An 18,476-nucleotide genomic window follows, 5' to 3' on the forward strand; every position below is an offset into this window, starting at 1 on the left:
CCTTGAAAAGCAGTATCTCTAAATGAAATTCAGTTATTTCCCCTACTGCCTGTTTAGATATATGACAACATAAGGAGCAATACTTTACATTTTCTGGCATTTTTTATTCCTAGGATTTCTGAATGTTCCACAGTCTACATGCCCATCATCAGTCCATTGCCAGACGTTGCAGCAGGCAGTAAAGATGCCCATGCTCACTGACAGAAGGCAAGATTTTAATTTTGAAGTCTGATACAGAAGACCTGCTGCACAGAAAGCAATAGGGAACCTTGGAAGGCTGTCTCAGAAGGAGCAAGGCACAGGGTATGATGTGTTTTGCACCTGTTATGCAACAAAGAACAATTTGCCAATTAATTCAGGTAGTGTTAGAGAGAAGAGATAACATGTCTTGGATTTCCTGCTCTTAATTTATTGAACAGCTAGGCCCTTGGGACTAATAAAAAGTATTTCATCAGCCTGCTGTATGTCTACAGTTTCTGATATAATAGAAAAATACCAACTTTCAGAATGGCAAAGTATCGTTAACTGATGCAGACTGTACTCCCTGATGGGCAAAATGATAGACAATAAGGTACATGGGGTGAGTATTCATTTTTTAGCTCTCTGTTTCTTTACAGTGACCAGTCACGAGAAAACAAGGTAGGAAAGAACCTTCCTGTCACTTTCTCCTGACACATAGGTGACAGGAGACTTTCATTTTCTAGGCACTTCTAACATGGGACTGCGTCCCAGGACCTAGGTAACCTGAAGTGACTTAGGTCCTAAACCACTACTGAAGGAATACAAATATAGAGGACGCCCATTACTTTTTGTGTTTGTTTAGGAAATAGCTAAGGAAATAGCTCATAGAAGACTAACTCAGTTGTTAGTTTCTTTCTCTCTGCAGCTTCATTAATGCAAATTGGAAGAACAGGTAATGCAATAGAAAGTCTTTTGGCTTGACAGCAGATTCCCAGAATCTTCTCACTTTCAAACTAATAAATAAATCAAATGTTCCTTATTCATGAAGATGGCAGTACCATCTTACAATGCTTGCTCTGATGTCAGGTGCAGTTTAACTAAGACAGAGGGTCTTATTTTTTTTCACTTAGAGGCAGAGGGCTTATTGATGCACCAGCTGCTTTAAAAGTGATGACATTTTTCTGCAAAAAGGGCTTTTGAAAATGAATCCATGCTGAGTTAATATTCTTTAAATAACTGTTTTTATAACTACTTCTAGTTTATGCTGTATTTGTTGAGCTTGTCAGCTGGAAGGTCTTTACTAAAGCTTGGATGGTTATGCATCTCCTGATCTGTAGTCTTCTTGTGCAGGTATGCTAAGATAGATTTGTCAAGCAACCAGTGGAGTTGTGATCAATTAGAACAATAAACCAGTGTCCTGCCTCTTCTCAGTAGATGCATTATCTCTTTTCCTCTCTTTTCAAAATAGGCAGCTCTGTCCTCACTAGTTTAGGGACACATTCTCAGTCTCTAAAGAATGCTTCACAATATGCTGAGTTTTAATCTCAGTTTTATCATGAGATATGGGAGTGAAAGCTTCAAATCAAACTGCAGACATGCTGAGTGTTTTCCAGTCGAAGAAGTCAGTTTTCTTCCACAGGGAGGAGGCTGTATCCTCTGAGATGGGAGAAATAATTCATCCTATTTAAAATTGAGAACTAAACAAGATGTGGTTAGTTTGCAAAGTGGATGACATGGCAGGCTGTAAAAACCTTTGGTGCTGAAGTGCTTGTAGTGAAGCCCCCCAGCTCAGACTGAAGTGCTTACAGTCAGGGATACAGTGACAAATTAGAATTATGTTCAACTTTCAGCCGTCAAACAGTTCCTGGGAAGCCAGCGTGATTCGTGCGGCTTCCAGGCAAACCTCACCTGCAGTACCTTTCTTAGGATTCTGGCTGGAGCTGCTCAAAAAATTCATTCCAGCTTCTGTCAGTCTTTCCAAGTCTCCTTCATGTTTGTCACCCTGGGTCAGAGGTAATCCAAGTGGGTTGCTTTTGGTTTCCTCACCAGCACCTTGCAGACTGCTACCAGGATCAGGGCCCATGCTTTTCTTCTCTAGATAGCTCAAAATACTTTTTCTTCTCATGTGTCATATGTTCTGCAGTTTCTAAATCCAACTGAGTAAATCGGGTTTACCAATGACATTAATTGTAGTTTATAACTTTGCCTCTACAACTTACCTTACTTCTTATTCAAGATGAGAATTAAGAAAGTGACATTAGATAGGCAGTAGAAAGTTTGACTGAACATTTTTATTTACTATTTTCTTTATGTTTACTATTTACTATTCTATGTATTTACTATTTTTCCTTATTTCCTGGTTGGGTTTGTTTGTTTTTTTGCTTGTTTGTTTTTCTTTAGAACCAGTAGGACAAAGAGAAAAATGTGGAAGACATCATTTTAGAGGACACTCCTCAATGCCAAGATAGCTTCCTTCACGGTTCTTCAAGAGGGTAACTTGCAAGGAACCCAACAGAGCACACTGAGTCCACACCACCATTTTTATTCATTTCACACAGGTCTGAGACAGCGTACACCTGCCTCTGGAGCTGAATTACGCCTGCATTGCTATTGAATGACCTGGCTCAGAGTTGTCAAGAGGTTTTCACAAATAGCTCCTATTAGTGCTAATGGGAATGTGACAAATTAATCTCTCATGTAAAGATGAGAGAACAAACCATTTCAATTGCAGAATGAGGAACAGTGTGAGGGACTACAGAAACCTGAACCATATAACAACAAAACACAGCTGACAGAATAGTACTTTTGGCTTGTTATTACGTGCAGTCTGAAATCAGCAGAGGTACAAAGATGATGCAGTATGTCACTCCACTCTTCCACCTCTGCTGGGATTTTTCTTTGCTGTGTTATACTCATAAATGGCAACAGTATTATTCTAGCTTCTAATAAAACCTGAGAATGAGTAACATAAATATTTAGTCTGAAATCTACATTGTAAGGGCAGAGTTGAAAAGAAGGCAATACAAACACAAACCAAAAAAAAAAATCAGGGAAAAATAAAAGCATTGATGACATTTGCTTTGATAAAACAAGTAAATTTTATATTCGCTTGTTTACACTTTATTTAAAGTATAAGCAGGTATTTCCATGATAAATGCAGTCATGCTTATTTGTTGTACTGAGCGAGTTACTCGTCAGCAATTTTGGTTTTATGGTGTGGTATCATGGCTTCTTCCCAATAAATAATTTTTGTTTGCAGTTGCTCCTTCAGCCCAAATAAAGCAGTTTCTTCCTGTGTATTTATTGTTATCTGGAACCCAGTCCTATCAGAGTGTCTTTCAAGCTTCTTGCTCCACTGTTTAAAAATGGAAACACTAAAAGGGAACATCATAGGGACAACTGTGAGAAAGATTCAGATCTCTTAACTATTTAGTACAGGACACACAGGTATCTAAACCAGGAAAAAGACCATAAAGTCAAACGTTGGGAAACGTCTGAACGTGCTGCAAGGATAAATGACAGTCTGGGTCATGAATGTTTGCAATTTTCATGGCTGCCGTTAAGAAGTAAAAGACTTATTGTCCTATTCTGCTACTTGTATATCCATGAGTAAATTACCAGAATGTGTCTGGTGCATGATGTAAACCAACACAAACCTCTCTGAGGTTCAGCAAGTGCAGTGGTGCCGCATGGTTTCAGGAAGGCCGTCCTCTCCTGAACATAACTGCCCAGTGAAGGGGAGTAGGATGTCCTTCCAGGAGTGTTGCTGGCAATGCCTTGCTGTTTTGGGTGGGACAGGGGGTTGAACAGGGTCCCAGAGAGGCCATACTGTCTGAGGACACTGCAAGGACCAGCTGCTCCTCATGTTTCTCCCTGCCAGTGCGGTGGGAGTGCTAATAACATCCCAGAGGCAGCCCTACTGACCAGACAGCAGGACTTGGGAATGCCCTTCAATGACTGTCTGGATCACCCTGATAGGCAGCCTCCCTGAAGCCATGGGTGGTTTCCCAGTGGATATGCAAACTTGATGGTTGGCATACTGGCAGCACTTCTCATTTGAACTGGGGAGCTGATTTTGCTGCATACATTTAAATGTCAAAAATAATGCTGATGCACCAGCATTTGCTAAATATATAAATAATGACTTACTGCTTTAGCCTAATTCAAAGCCAATCAAAACCACACTACATAAGACAACAGCTAAGAAAAACCCTCCCATGGTGCACTGAAATAAAAGTCAATCCCTGTGCAAATTAGTGGTTGCCTTGGTGGTCTGCTTTGATGCTGGCATGGTGTTGAATCATGAAGTGCATCTGGAGAGTTCTGTCCTGCTGTCTGAACTGAAAATTATGCCGGTGGGGGTAGAGCTGAGAATGGCTTCTCAGTGTTTGACGACCTACCTCATGCAGCCTGTGTATGCCTTGGAGGTCTTTCAAAATGCTGAGATTCCAGACAGCAAAACCAAGGCATTTCTTGAAGAAATGAAAGCAGAAACAGTGCAGAAACGAATAGCTGGCCAATCACACTTAAAGAAGCTCTTCAGGCACTAGAATAAGCTGGCAGTAATTCATTTCTTGTCACTGCCGCAGCTGCATGAAATTTATTTCTTTTTAAAAATTTTAACATACAAACCCCAGATAGTACAGTCTGGTCCCATTGAAGGAACTAAAAACACCTGTGAATGCTCAAAAAAATAGTTTTTAGGTGACAGTTCATCTGTCAGCTTACCTTCATCCACTGGATATTGCTATACTTTCCATGCCCGTAAAATACATTTTTCTTGTGATTTACACTGAACTTTTTGTTTGGCTCCACTTTGACTCCCCCAGTTTGTCTTCTGGCTAGCAATTCAAGCAGCATCCATCATGTAATTCTTTTGCTAGAGCTTAGTCTTTCTCCTTCTGGCAGTGTGAAATCTCAGGACTCTGAGAGTTTCGCTGTTTACCATAATCCTGCTGGGCTTGCCCATTTTAGAGCCAAGTGCAGGGCAGCTTCTGGAGCTACATTCATAGACTACTTTCTTGGTTTGAAAGATCCAAAATGGGATTTCTAGATTTTGTCTATATAAAGCTACCCATGAACTACCACGTCTTTCTGCAGCTGATCTGATTCCCCACAGTGAGTTTTTTCACTATGAAAAATGATTGGTCATTGCACATGGATTCAATACCTTGTCTGCAGATTAACTGCATTAATCTGGTTTGCCTTACTAGCTCTCCTTATAAAGGTCTAAGTTCATTTCATACAGAAAACACAGGCATTTGCAGCTAGCTAGCTAGCAGCTGCAGTTAGGTGCTGCACCCATTGCTTTGGATTTGCTCACCAGCGCCGCATAGATTACTAGCAGGATTAGGGCCTCTGCATTTGGAAGGAGGAAGGAAGCCGCTGCTCGGTGCTTCACCTATCACTCAGATTTGAAGTGCACTAATTAATTTTCTTGCCCTTTAATCTATGTCCTATAGAAGGGCTAGAATTAAAGCACAACCTAGGTAATAATCTTCACTTTCTCACTTCTGCCTTGGAGCTGCAATCTGTCTGTATGAGCTGCTGAGATAATTTCTTTCAAACTGCAGAATTGGGAAGAGGACTTTGTAATCACCTCAGATCTGTTTTTTTACATTAGCCTTGGGCTTAAACTTGCATGTGAGACCAACCTCCCAATTTATTCTGCTGCCCCAGTTTTGACACTGTCTTGAGTATGGAGTGAGCCAGGTAAGTCAAGAAACAGCAAAGCATGAGGAGAATGCACTTGGTTGAAGCTCAGGGCCTGTCATGACAAGAGCCATGGCCATAACTGTCATCAGCAATGTCTTGTGGAGAGCTCTATTCAATACTGGACTAAAAGAAAATGGCAATTTACCCACTTAAGAATACCAGACCAAAATGAATTGAAATGGTGATATTCTAGGTAAAAAATATTGTATTTGGGAGACCCAAGGCAGTGCAGCATTGCAGCCAGGGACCTGGCCCAGGGGATGAGTCTGGAATATTCGTGAGATGTGTGTCACCAGGTAAGAAATGTAGCTGCTGGAGATGGCGATATCCTTGAACAAAATCCAGAGGAAATACAGAATTGTATTCCTCTGTATTGTCCAAGCACACCTACATATCTGTTCAAATTACCAGAAACTTCTCCTGAATAGAGACTAACTAATCAATTAAGTTTGGACAGTCGCACACCACAGACTAGCAGTGTGGCAATGGAGCTTGAACTGCAGTGTGCTCACTCAGCATGGCTTTCCAGATCAATGAAAACACATAATGGGTATGGCTCCTTGTTATTACAATTTCCTTTGCTATGTCAGCCAAAAATATATATCTGTGTCTGCCCATGTGCAGTCATTTAGGACTGCAGAAAGTCAAGACCAACGTGGTGAAGTGCATTTGACAACCAAGGCAGACTGACAGATGAGAGATCCATATATTGAGCAATGTCAGAAATATACGTGGCATTTTTTAAGTGAAATCGTCACAGTCAAAGGGCCAAACTTTCACATGCTTTTTGGGTGAGAAACAATAGGTGCTGTGGTAGGTAAAAAGCCATGATATGTCAGGAAAGTAAGACAGCAAGGACTGCCATGGGACAGCCTAACAAAGCCTACGGCAGATGGGAAAGAAAACGGCTGTGGAGACAAGACAGAGGGCTGCACCAAAGCTACAAGCAGGAGAGAGTGCTGGGCCTGCTTGATCCTATCTGACAATGCTTGTACCCTAAATGCAGGCTCACCCAGCCTGTCTATGACTGTGAAATAGATACCAGAGGAACAGGCTCTGTGTGGCAGAATGAGTAATCTGGTCTTTCTGTTTTGTGCATAAAACCAAGCCTTTTAAAATTAACTTTTTAAAATTAACCCAGTGTTACTACCTAATATGTTCAGTGCCACCCCTCTTTGCAGTACTTAATATGCACAGTGTCCGCCCTTTACTCTGTGCTGCTGCATTCTTGGATGATTGAATAACTGATTTTAAGACAATAGACTTTTACCAAACTTTTACAATTGAAATGAGCTGTGTTAATGTGTCACAAGTCAATGACTGGCCAAGCTACTAATGGGCTTTCAATAAAAATACAGAACAGTTTGTCACCTATCAAGGATAAAGTCATTTACCTAAGGTCTCCATTCCCACAGCCCTCCAGCTGACTACCTAGAAAATGAAACTTGAAGGTTTACCAGCACTTGTATGTACATTGTGCCATATCTACAGGTAGGATTCCAAATATTATTTAACATCCCAGACGTAACAGTACAGTTGTTTGTTTTTTTTAAAACCAAACTTTGTATTTAAATGCACACATTTGCACATACACTGCAGGTGGCTAGGGGGTGGCTCATAAATCTGAATGGCATGAACCAAAGCAGTACCTTCTGTTCAGGAAAAATCATACTTGGTGAACCATAAGAAGAAATATTCCAGAGAACAGAATACCACAGGATGCTTTGAGCAAGCCAAGGCTCTCTGTGATACCGAAGGACAGAAAAGCCAAGAATCAGCTATTCAGCAATGAATTAATATGTTGTTAAAGGTCTGACCACTCTTAACGTGTTTGTATCCAATAGCTTTTATCTCACTCCTGTCTTGCTGAATCAGCTTTTCTGCCTACATTAAACATCCACTGAACTAATCTAAACCTTATGTGTTCCTCTTCCTTAAAATAAAGGGGTTTTCTCTATTAGTTCTGGCTGAATTTTCTATGAACCAAGATAAATGTGAGTTGTTAACACATTCTTAAAGCACTTATTCAGGTTTCCAGGCTTGAAGAATCAAGCTAAGTACACCAGTAAGAAGTCTACATACAGCACACACAGCATCTCTATCACTGACTGTAATTCCTTCCCTCTGGGATTAAATTCCAGTGGACCTTATCCTGCAAGTCTTGCAGAAAGTAATTCATGAAGAGAGGCTATATGCTAGGATATAATAATCAGCATAAGGGTGAAAGATCACATATTTCCTGTCACACTTAGGCTGTAGTTATGTCCTGGGTTCAGCAGTTTTAATCATTTTTCTCCTTGTTAGTAGCTGGTGCAGTGCTGTGTTTTTGACTTTCGGCCTGGGAAAGGTGCTGATAACACTGATGGTTTTAGTTACTGCTCAAATGTTTACTCTGACCAAGGACTTTCTGAGTCTCATGCTCTGCCAGGGAGGAGGGGAAGCTGGGAGGAAGCAGAGACAGGACACGTGGCCCAAACTAGCCAAAGAGGTATTCCATACAACAGCATGTCATGCCCACTATATAAACTGGGGGCAGTTACCCAGAAGGGTTAGACCACTGCTCAGGTCAGGCTGGGTTTTGGTCGGCAGATGGTGAGGTGTTGTATTCTCTTCCCTTGTTATTTTCCTTATCATTATTATTATTGGTGATAGCAGTAGTGGTTTGTGTTATACCTTAGTTACTCGACTGTTCTTATCTCAACCCATGGGAGTTACATTCTTTTGATTCTCCTCTCCATCTCTCTGGGAGCAGAGGGAGGAAGCAGGGGCAGTGAGTGAGCGGCTGCATGATACTGAGTTACCAGCTGGGCTTAAACCACAACAAGTTACTTGCTGAAATCTTAGGACAGAAAAGGAAGTCCAGGGGACTGTTAGCTATACCCTTTCTCTAAGTGCCAAGCTAAACTTTTGATTCAGGCAGCTCAAACCCCGTTCTGCATCAAAACTCCTTTTCAACTACTGGTTACAATTAAAATTGTAATTTTCCTATGAGTAAGAGATGCAGTTTTCCAAATTATATCAGCATATAAAAATATAGATGTTTTCTGATACGTATTTAGGTTGTCCTTCAGAGCAGTCACTGGGTTGGTTTGGACATTGATTGACTACTTAGAGTTCTGTGGTTCATACTTGGAACAGTGTAAACACTTGTTCAGTGATTTATTTTCCCCTATTAAAACTCATCTTGAAATTCCAATCAATAACAAAATAAAGCAGAACTGCAAACACTCCTATCAGCTTTATCAGATTGCTCACTGCCCAAATATTTGTGAAGAGTATCCTAGGGGAATTAGCTGTGAAGTTCTGTAAACTGCTCCGGTAAAATGCCTTGCATTAGGGGCAGGTTACAGGTAACACCTGGCAAATATGTGAAACAGCCTGGGAAACAGTAGTGATCATAGGCTAGCGTGTGTCTTGTATTTCAAGAAATTACTTCTAGCCACCTGCAGTATATTTTAAGTGAAGTACTAAAGAAGTCCATAGTTCAATAGACCTTTGTGAAATACTTTAACAGTCTAAATGTTCCAGATGAGGCAAGGGTAATTACATCGCACATACACACGAGAGAAATAGCTTCAGCCACATCTGAAATAAAGTTCGATAAAGTAATTCCTGGCAACTGATTAGTAATGCACCCCACATCTTACAGTTCACACCAAGATACACAGAGGATTATCACTGCCAGACGAAATTTCAGTGAACATTCTACTACAGTAGATTATGCAAAGAGAAAATGGGAATTTAAGCCTAATGATCCTTTTTTATGCCAAATGTGTATATAGGGTGAAGTCACAGACAGGCATTATTATTGTTATTTAGTGCCTAGAGTACCCCTCATTGTTTCATAAAACTAAATGGACAGTAGCACTAATGTCCCTAAACCGTTCTCATGTGCCACATCAGACAGACAAAGACAGAACACTATCTGCTGTCTTTCTGAAGGATCCAGATCTTCACTCAATTGCTAACCCAGCCTGGCACAGTCTCCTCTCCTCTAGAGGGTTTCCTCAGGCCAGAAAGGGAGCAGTGAGGATGAAGAGCAGACTTCCACCCCGCTGCCCTCTCTTTTACATCCTTTCACAGGAATATGCTAACACACGATAACCAAGGAAGCATTTTAAACAGCTGTGCCACCCATATCCCCATTTAAGTCAGAGTTTTCAGATGGGGTTAGGCTTGGCTTGTGTGAGGTGCACTGAAAGGGCTGCAGTGACAGATGACTACTACAAGACATTATCCACTGAATCAGTAGGATTTCCAGACCCGTGAAACATGGGTACATTTTCAAGCTGCAGCCTCTAAACGAAGAGAACAAAACTTCTCAGGGGGCATGGCAGCCTGGGCTTTCTCTACACCAAACCTGCCCTCTTTTCCCAGGGACTAGGAGGAAGAGAAGCCAAGACCTAAAGAGCCTTTCCTACAGAGAAAGGCAGCTCTGCTATAAAAATCACTGGTGCCATTAGGAATCACTTTTCAAACCATCAAGAAAGGGGGGAAAGGGGGGGGGGGGGGGTGTGTTAATGGCCAGCAATGAGTAGGGAGCAGTGATTTGTTTGCTCTTTGGTGCCTGCTGTTCCTACAGCACCTCATCAGGAGCCCAGCTCTTCCTGACCCAGCAGGGGGCAATCCCAGCAAGTAGCTCAGGAAATCAGTGCTGGGCTTCAATTCTCCTGTAAAAGGGAAAGGTTGAAAAAGTAATAGAGCAACCTCCAGCTAGTTGCTTGTACCTCTCCGTGAGCCCTGCTGCCTGCACCAGCCCTGTGGGTGAGCATGGGCTGGGAGTTGGGGACAAGTAATGTGGAGGAATCACCCTCTTTCTATCCATTTGTGGTCAGCTTGTGAGGAGCTCTGCCCCTTTCAATGGCTTGCAGGGGTTCAGAGGGTTGGTGGGATCAAGCCCTGCTGGAAAGAAGAGTCAAGAAAAGCAGCCAGATTCTGCAGAATGGGAGTCTGGAAAAACTCATCCTGGGACGACTGTAAGTTAAACCTTGTTAAAGTCTCTCTTTTTTTCCACATCTCATTTGCACAGCTTCAAGTCTTTTCTAGACCCACCTGGATGTATCTTTGCAAGTAAAAGAAAATAAGAGTAGCTTAGTAGTCAGGCAGTTTCTGGGTGCCTATTTCCTCTACCAAATGAAGTGACTCATTTCTAAGCTTCCAAGTACACTGAGCACTCTTGTATCAGCAAACAGTTTTACCATAAAGCATATTAGCTAGTCATAAGCATTTTTGCCTACAATTCAATTGAATGTGTGCAAGCCCCTGCTCATCTGCAAAGGTATTTGTTTGTTATTCTAGGCATTGTTTAGCATTGAAGGGCAGAGATAACACAAAAATCATGCAATACTAAATCTCACTATATTACTTTTCTATATAGAAGGGAAATTAGTTGTTCGTAACACTGTAAGTATACATGACAAATCACTGAAAAGAACCATACCTATTTGAGGTAATTTTGAAGAAGGTGTTTGATGCTCCCTCCATCAGCAGCACTGCTCAGCAAAGACTTAAAGTAGTTGCGCTACAGTAGACAAACCTCATGGAAACAGTCATGGATGACTGCTGTAAGGTCTGCAGTCTCTTGGCCAGCCAAAGGTGATTAACAGCCACACAGGCTTGTGTACTGTTCCTTAAAAGCTGCTGCAGAAAAGCAGGCTGGACGGGCCAGAGAGGATTCCAGGAAGCACCTTTAAGCAGAGATCTATAACAATAGGACCGGGGGCTCTTCTAGTGACATCCCTTGTTCCATACATGAAGGATGCAATTGCCTGTGATACCTTCTGATTGTCAGACAGGCATTGCTTTATCCCACAGCACCAATGGGTTCGAGAGGGAATATTCAGTCTTCTTTGAGGTAAGTCTTCTGATATTTTATTTCTGATCTACAGTAAGATAGGATCCACAAGAGCCTTCAACAAAAGAGTGAAATTGCTGAACTCTTCTCTCCACCCCATCTTAGGAGTAAATCTACTAAAATGCAAGTCTTCAAGTAATGATTTGCTCTGACCCCGATACAAAAATGTATGTATATAAAATATATCCTCTATATAAATGTATGTATTCTATACTGTTTCTCTAAGCATCCTGGTGCACAATGTCATATCTGTGTTCACCAATGCACAGTCAGTTCAAATGTTAAAGAGCTTCAAGAATCACGTCAGATCATCAAGCCCATCTCCTAAACCCTACAGAGAAGGAAATAATCACTAGAGAACCTAATTGATACCAGTTGCCTATTGAATTAATTAGTGGAACAACAAGGATGTTAATACAGTAATACCACTAATAAGTTAATCATATACAGAAAGCTTGGTTTTATAAACTCTTACACTGTAATTTTTATCCCAAGAAGTAACATTAAACATTTTAAGACTTCTTCACAACATCTTGTTAAAACAATGAAACAAACATTTTTGCTTCAAGTCAGTGTTTGACATTATTTGGCTTTCTCTTAGAGAAAGAGACACAAAGAAAAGTCTAATGTTGATACAATGAACATAATTTTTAAATGACACAATGCATAATTTTTAAATATGACTATAAAATAAACATGCTGTTTTGAACCATTTGTAGTTATGCACTGTGTATGCTGTTTTGCTGTGTACAATGACTTTTGCTGAGGTCTTCATTCTGTGGCAAGAAGTTATTTCCTCATTGGAAGGAAGGGGATGGAGAGAATCAGAAGCAGACAAATTACTGGAAATGCCATGATGGGAAAATTGACAGAGAACTGCAAATGTGGATTGTTTCTACTGTTAGAGTTGTATTTAAAAATCACATACTAAAATTATAATTGTGTTAATAGTTGTTGTTCTGATACCACTGAAAAAGTGAAGAACTGGGGAAAAAAAAATATACAGTTTTGGGTCAATCTGAGATGTTTTATTCAAGGTGATGTTTGTTTTAAAAAAAACATACAGATGTACTCGGTTGCATTCCGCCATTATATACTCACCGAATTGAAGACTGACACCTGCATCCCCCCTCCTTGTGTGGAATTGCCCTGTCCCAGTCCAGCATATTCATAGTGTTCTTGTTTTCTGTTACATTCTCAGCTCCTTCATACTAATCACAGTGGGGAGTATGACAGCAGTCCTTGTTGTCATGCCATGACAGAAGAAGGCCCTTGCCATCAAGTCATGTATGTCTCGTGCCACACACAGGTCTGGTGGATGTGCTGAGTCTTGGACATGACATGTGTCTGGTGCTGTGTCAGTGGAGAAGTCAGCTGCTTTAATACAGATGGACATTTGGGGTTGGGGAGTTGACCCTGGAGTGGTTCATATTATTGCACAAAATACTCTTTAGAATTAAAAGTTATTGCATCTGCATTTATGCCTGCCTTTGGTTTCTCTGCTTGTCACTCTGTACTTCCTTTTGCCAGACCAGCGAGCTTAGGGCTGTGGCCCATGCAGAGTGGGTGGACAGGTTGGCCCCGCAGAAAACATGACCTAAAGCAATAGCTCCACTGTTGACAAAGTGGTGACCAAGACCAAAGTTAATTTATGGATGTGGTAGCTATCTGAGAATATCTTCTTATGGTGTTTGCAAGTTAAAGATATCCTGGCTTCTGAGACCCTTTCTCTTTACACTCTCAAGTGTCCTCTCTCTCCACAAACTTTGGTTGTCACCCTTTATTTTGTTCTCTTCTTCTGAAGTGACAAATTGCCTTCAAATAAACATCTTTGATGTTTCTCTCAGAAGTCTCTGAAGAAGATTGAGCCCCTCATATCTAGGGCAGAACATTTCAGTCCCAGCAGTTCCATCCTCTTCTATGGTCTTCTTGTAGTCTATCTTAAAGCCTTGCCCTTCTTCATGTGGTGCCTACTGGGGTGCTTACTGGTGCTGAAAGGGTGATCATTATACATTATTTCTAAGTATGACCTTCTGTGATAGGTCCATATCTATTCAAAATCCAGTCAGATCAGATCCTCCACCCCAGTTCATCTGAAGACATACCCAGTGGGAAGTCCAAACATCTCCTCCACACTGGGTAGCTCTGCCTTCAGGGCAGTCACTAGATGAGCAATAAACTCATGCCACTGTTCAAATAATCTGTTCTGAAGCAGGGGTACCTGGCATCAGGGAGGAAAGGTCCAAACCTGGTGACGGTCAGTATAATGCCTGCTCAGAAAGGAAAATGTGAACAACAAGGAATGGTGAGTTTGGAATGCTTTAGGGAGAAAGGAGGGGCAAAAAGGTAAGTGAAATGGCATGAGTGGAAACATTGACTTTCCCCTGTAGGGCAGAAATGTGCTATCTGATCCAGATAAAGTTAGAAATGATACTTAAAAATAGGGAGGAGGGGGAGCAAGTTCGGACAGCATAAGTGGTTTAATGCTTTGAATCAGGTGATGATGTCACTTGTTATGAATGTCTCTTTTCATCGGAAGGGAACACTCAGGGTATTTCATACTGCTGCTAAGCGTGGGAACAGTTATTGCAGTACACTGGACCAAACACAGAAACGTTTAAGCAGAAACCTCCCTTAGTTTTATACAGTCAAATACTTAAAGCCTCTTCTAGAAGCTGGTTGACTTCCAGCTGGTTTTCACACAGGACCTACTCACAGGCAATGAATCAAGCTCAGAGTTTTGCAGTTGCATTCTACCTTTGAACTCTATTAATTCTCTCATCTCTTAATCTCCTTTTATGTAGGAACTGGCACCCTGCCTGGCTTTAGGCACAAGCAGTGCCAGTGATTTTACATTTTTGGCTTTTATTTTAAAATTATGTCAAACCTGATTCTCTCCTACAGTGGGCCTAAGGTCTTCATTCTCACAATCCCTGCATTTGCCTTCTCAGACTTGGGTGGTGTGGTCGGAGCATTTGCCAGAGAAGACTGAGGCAAAGAAGTCATGGAGAGCCTCAGCCTTCTCCAAATCCAGGGTAGCCAGTTCTCCTGATAGCTTCTGGGAAGGGCCCACATTATCCCTAGTCTGTCATTTGCTATGTACCTATAGAAGCCCTTTCTCTTTTGTTTTTTTTTTTTCACATCCCTTGCCAGATTTAATTCTAACTGGCCTTAGCTTTCCTAACCTGATCCCCAGCTTCCTGGACAACATCCCTGTATTCTTCCCAGGCCGCCTGTCCTCATTTGCACCTTTTATAAGCCTCTGTTTTCCTTCTGAGTTTCCTCAGCAGATCCTTATTTATACATGGAGATCTCCTGGCCCATCAGCCACACTTTCTTCTAATCGGAACACAACATTCCTGAGCTTGTAGCAGGTGATCATTGAATATCAGCCAGCAGTCTTGAGCCCAAACTACCCTCTAGGGCTATTTCCCATGGAGCCTTACTAAGCAGGCTCCCGAAGAGGCCAAAAGCTGGCCTCTTGAAGTCCAGCAGCGCGCTCTTCTCACTGTCCTAAGAATCTTGAACTCAACAATCTCATGATTGCTACAGCCAAGTGTGGCTTGAAGCATAACATTCCCAAACAGTCCTTCCCAGTTGCTGAGCACTAGGTCAAGCACTACACATCTCATTGTCGGCTCCTCTATTACTTGCAAGAGGAAGTTATCCTACAGAAACCTGAAGAAAATCCTGGATTCCTTCTGCCAGTCTTGAGCATCATCCAGTATTTCCTCAGCATGTACTCTTCGGGAAAGAAGGAAGTAGGGAGAAAAAAACTGGAAGTTGGAAGAGACCTACAATGATCATCAAGTCCAACTGCTCAAGCACTCTGGGGCTGACCAAAAGATAAGCATGTTATGAAGGCTGTTGTCCAAATACATCTGAAACTCTGATGGGCATAGGGCATTGGTCACCTCTGTAGGAAGCCTGCTCCAGTTTTTAGCCACTCTCTAAATGAAGAAGAAAGAAGCCTATGGGAGAGAGACCAGTGGTCATTCTGCATTTCAAGGGTTTGAACAAATGGGCTGGGGGGATTTGCTGCCAATCTCTAAATCTCTGCCCTCTCTACAGTACCCTCACGTGACGCTTAGCCGAGGCTTCGAAAACTGTTCTATACAAGTGAGTCACCTTCTAGTTTTTCCTGAGTGTTGCAGGGGAAAGCTGCTCAGTCCACACGTCTGAAACCCAGTTGGGATCAAAAGGCTTTATTGAGCTATCAAGAACACGGAATTAGGCAGCAGTCAGTGAAGCGTCGCCTTCAAATAGCAATACAAAAAGTAAACCCCCGAAGTAGACACATGAATGTCAATAAACACAAGCAAATATCTAAACAGCCTATGTAACACATGCGAATAAATTTCTGAAATTCTTCTTCTTTCCATAAGCAGTGCAGTAGCAAATGCCACTTGGTGTATTGATAAGGAACGGTGAGGAAATCCTGTTTGCCCTCTATGTTTCTGCAAAGTTCAGCTGCTTTTGGGACACTGTGACCCAAAGGAGCCCCATTAGGGGCTGTACTTGGCTGCAGAGGAAGGCAAAAAGCCCCAGGGACGCTTGCTAGTCCAGCCTGGGGGGAAAAAAGCACTTACACACACACACATACACCCCTCCCCCCCCCCAACCCACTCCCCCCCACCCCACCCCACCCCCCCCCGCTGCAGGACACGAGGGGCTGCCTTCGTGGAGCATGAGCACCAGGCGATAACGCAGCCAGAATGGACCCAGGAGCCCTGACAAGGGGTCATGCTCAGTGCTCAGAGGAAGGCAAAAAACCCCCGGGGACCGGTGCCAATCTACCCCGGGGGAAAATTCCTTCCTGACCCCAGTGCTGGCGATCGGCTACTCCCTGAGCACGTGAGCAAGACCTGCTCCAGCTCCACACGCTGGTTACGCCGCTAAGGGGACAAGGGGACACTGGCACTGCTTTTGCTGCTTCCACCTGAAGCCGTCTCAGTGGCTTCCGACAACAGCAAAATGCCAGATTACAGGTGGAAAGAGTATTTTGTTTATATACAGTTAAGCCCTGTGTCCGGTCAGTTTCAATGAAGGCTTTCATACCCCGTACAGTCATTTGAGTGTGGCAATCCCAGAGATGAAAGAAAGGGGGTTTGGTTGCCTCTGCATGAACTTTGCGGAAACATCAGTGAGGCTCAAAGATCATGCTCTCAGCCTGAAGCAGGATGTGCTCCTGAACTAAATGGTTGCAAATCTTTTGTATGTGGGCAATACCTGTTCTGACAGAAGTAGACCTGCGCTCCTCATCTACTCTCCTTTAGACGTGTACGGGGTGCCACTGGAGAGAAGAGTATTGTGCCAGATGGACTCCTGATGAGCTTTGAGTGTGGCCCCTCCAGGAGCTGGAACTGCAGCAGAGAACCTCTTGCAGCTTCGTGAAGCTTCAAGGGTTCCCCCCTTCACTAGGGACTGTAGTGATAGGACAAGGGGTAACGGGTTAAAACTTCAGCAGGGGAAGTTTAGATTGGATGTAAGGAGGAAGTTCTTTACTGTAAGGGCGATGAGGCACTGGAATGGGTTGCCCAGGGAAGTTGTGAATGCTCCATCCCTGGCGGTGTTCAAGGGCAGGTTGGAAGGAGCCTTGAGTGACATGGTTAAGTGTGAGGTGTCCCTGCCCATGCAGGGGGGTTGGAAATAAATGATCTTAAGGTCCTTTCCAACCCTAACTATTCTAAGATTCTATATGCATAACATAGCAGAGCTTTCTCTTGCGTTCTGTTCAGTTCCATTCCACTGTCTCCTGTTCTATTCCTTTCCATTTTATTGCCTTCCCTTCCCTGCACTCACAAGTTGTACAATGAGGAGATCCTTACTTACCTGAAATGCCAAGGGAATTTCAGCACCAAAACCACTTTGAAAGACACAACTCAGAATGGTTGCGGGTAGAAAGAGTATTTGATTTATTTCTAAATAAAGCGATTTGATTTAGTTTAGCTTAGTTAATTTTAGTCTGGTTTAGCTTAGACCCTTCAGTTTAGCTGGAAAAACCCTCCCTTGCAGCCTGACAAAGGAAAGCCAGGGCAGGAGCGGTGCCGTGGTGGTGCGAGAGCAGTGCAAGAAAGAACCCAGCCAGAAAGGGCCAGGGAAGAGCTGACGAGGGCTGGTGCTCAGTACTCCAGAGGACAGCAGCGAGTCCCGGGGCCACGCTGGGGCCACCCTGGGAGTGCAGAAGGCTGCCTCCCCCCGGATGCGGGGCACGAGGGCCACCTGCGTGGAGCACGAGCAGCTGCCTTCGGGACACCATGACCCAAAGGAGCCCCGTGAAGGGGCTGTGCTCGGCTGCAGAGGAAGGCAAAAAACCCCAGGGACGCTTGCTAGTCCAGCCTGGGGGGAAAAAAGCACTTCCCTCCCCCAGCTGCAGGACACGAGGGGCCGCCTTCGTGGAGCATGAGCACCGGGCGATAACGCAGCCAGAATGGACCCAGGAGCCCTGACAAGGGGTCATGCTCAGTGCTCAGAGGAAGGCAAAAAACCCCCGGGGACCGGTGCCAATCTGCCCCGGGGGAAAATTCCTTCCTGACCCCAGTGCTGGCGATCGGCTACTCCCTGAGCACGTGACCAAGACCTGCTCCCGCTCCACACGCTGGTTACGCCTCTAAGGGGACAAGGGGACACTGGCACTGCTTTTGCTGCTTCCACCTGAAGCCGTCTCAGTGGCTTCCAACAACAGCAAAATGCCATTGGCCTGATGAATCCTCGAAGCACGAATCCTTCCTGTGCTTGGCAGTGGGGGAGGGCACTGAGCCGCCTGTGCATCCTTTTTCTTCTGGCTACTGCCACTCTCTCCCCAGGAGGTGAGGACGGTGAGCTCCCTGACAAGTAAAGCAGGATCCCTCGATGATGCTTTGAGCGTGGCCCCTCCAGAAGCTGGAACCGCAGCACAGAACCTCCTGCAGCTTTGCAGCTTCAAGTGTTCCTTCCCTCAGTCCCC

The 18,476-nt window shown here is 43.4% G+C and overlaps 1 long non-coding RNA gene across 1 annotated transcript; it reads left to right on the forward strand.

Moving 5' to 3' along the window:
• Window positions 1-5,452: 5,452 nt before the first annotated feature.
• Window positions 5,453-7,636, forward strand: LOC133276820 (uncharacterized). The gene is made up of 2 exons (XR_009746017.1): window positions 5,453-5,673; window positions 7,276-7,636. It is a non-coding gene; the product is annotated as an uncharacterized LOC133276820 (long non-coding RNA).
• The last annotated feature ends 10,840 nt before the right edge of the window (window positions 7,637-18,476 follow it).

The sequence above is a fragment of the Pezoporus flaviventris genome, unplaced genomic scaffold (assembly GCF_033815535.1).
Source record: "Pezoporus flaviventris isolate CSIRO_AGI_PZ_B2104156 unplaced genomic scaffold, CSIRO_AGI_Pfla_v1 ptg000047l, whole genome shotgun sequence".
Classification (NCBI taxonomy): domain Eukaryota; kingdom Metazoa; phylum Chordata; class Aves; order Psittaciformes; family Psittacidae; genus Pezoporus; species Pezoporus flaviventris.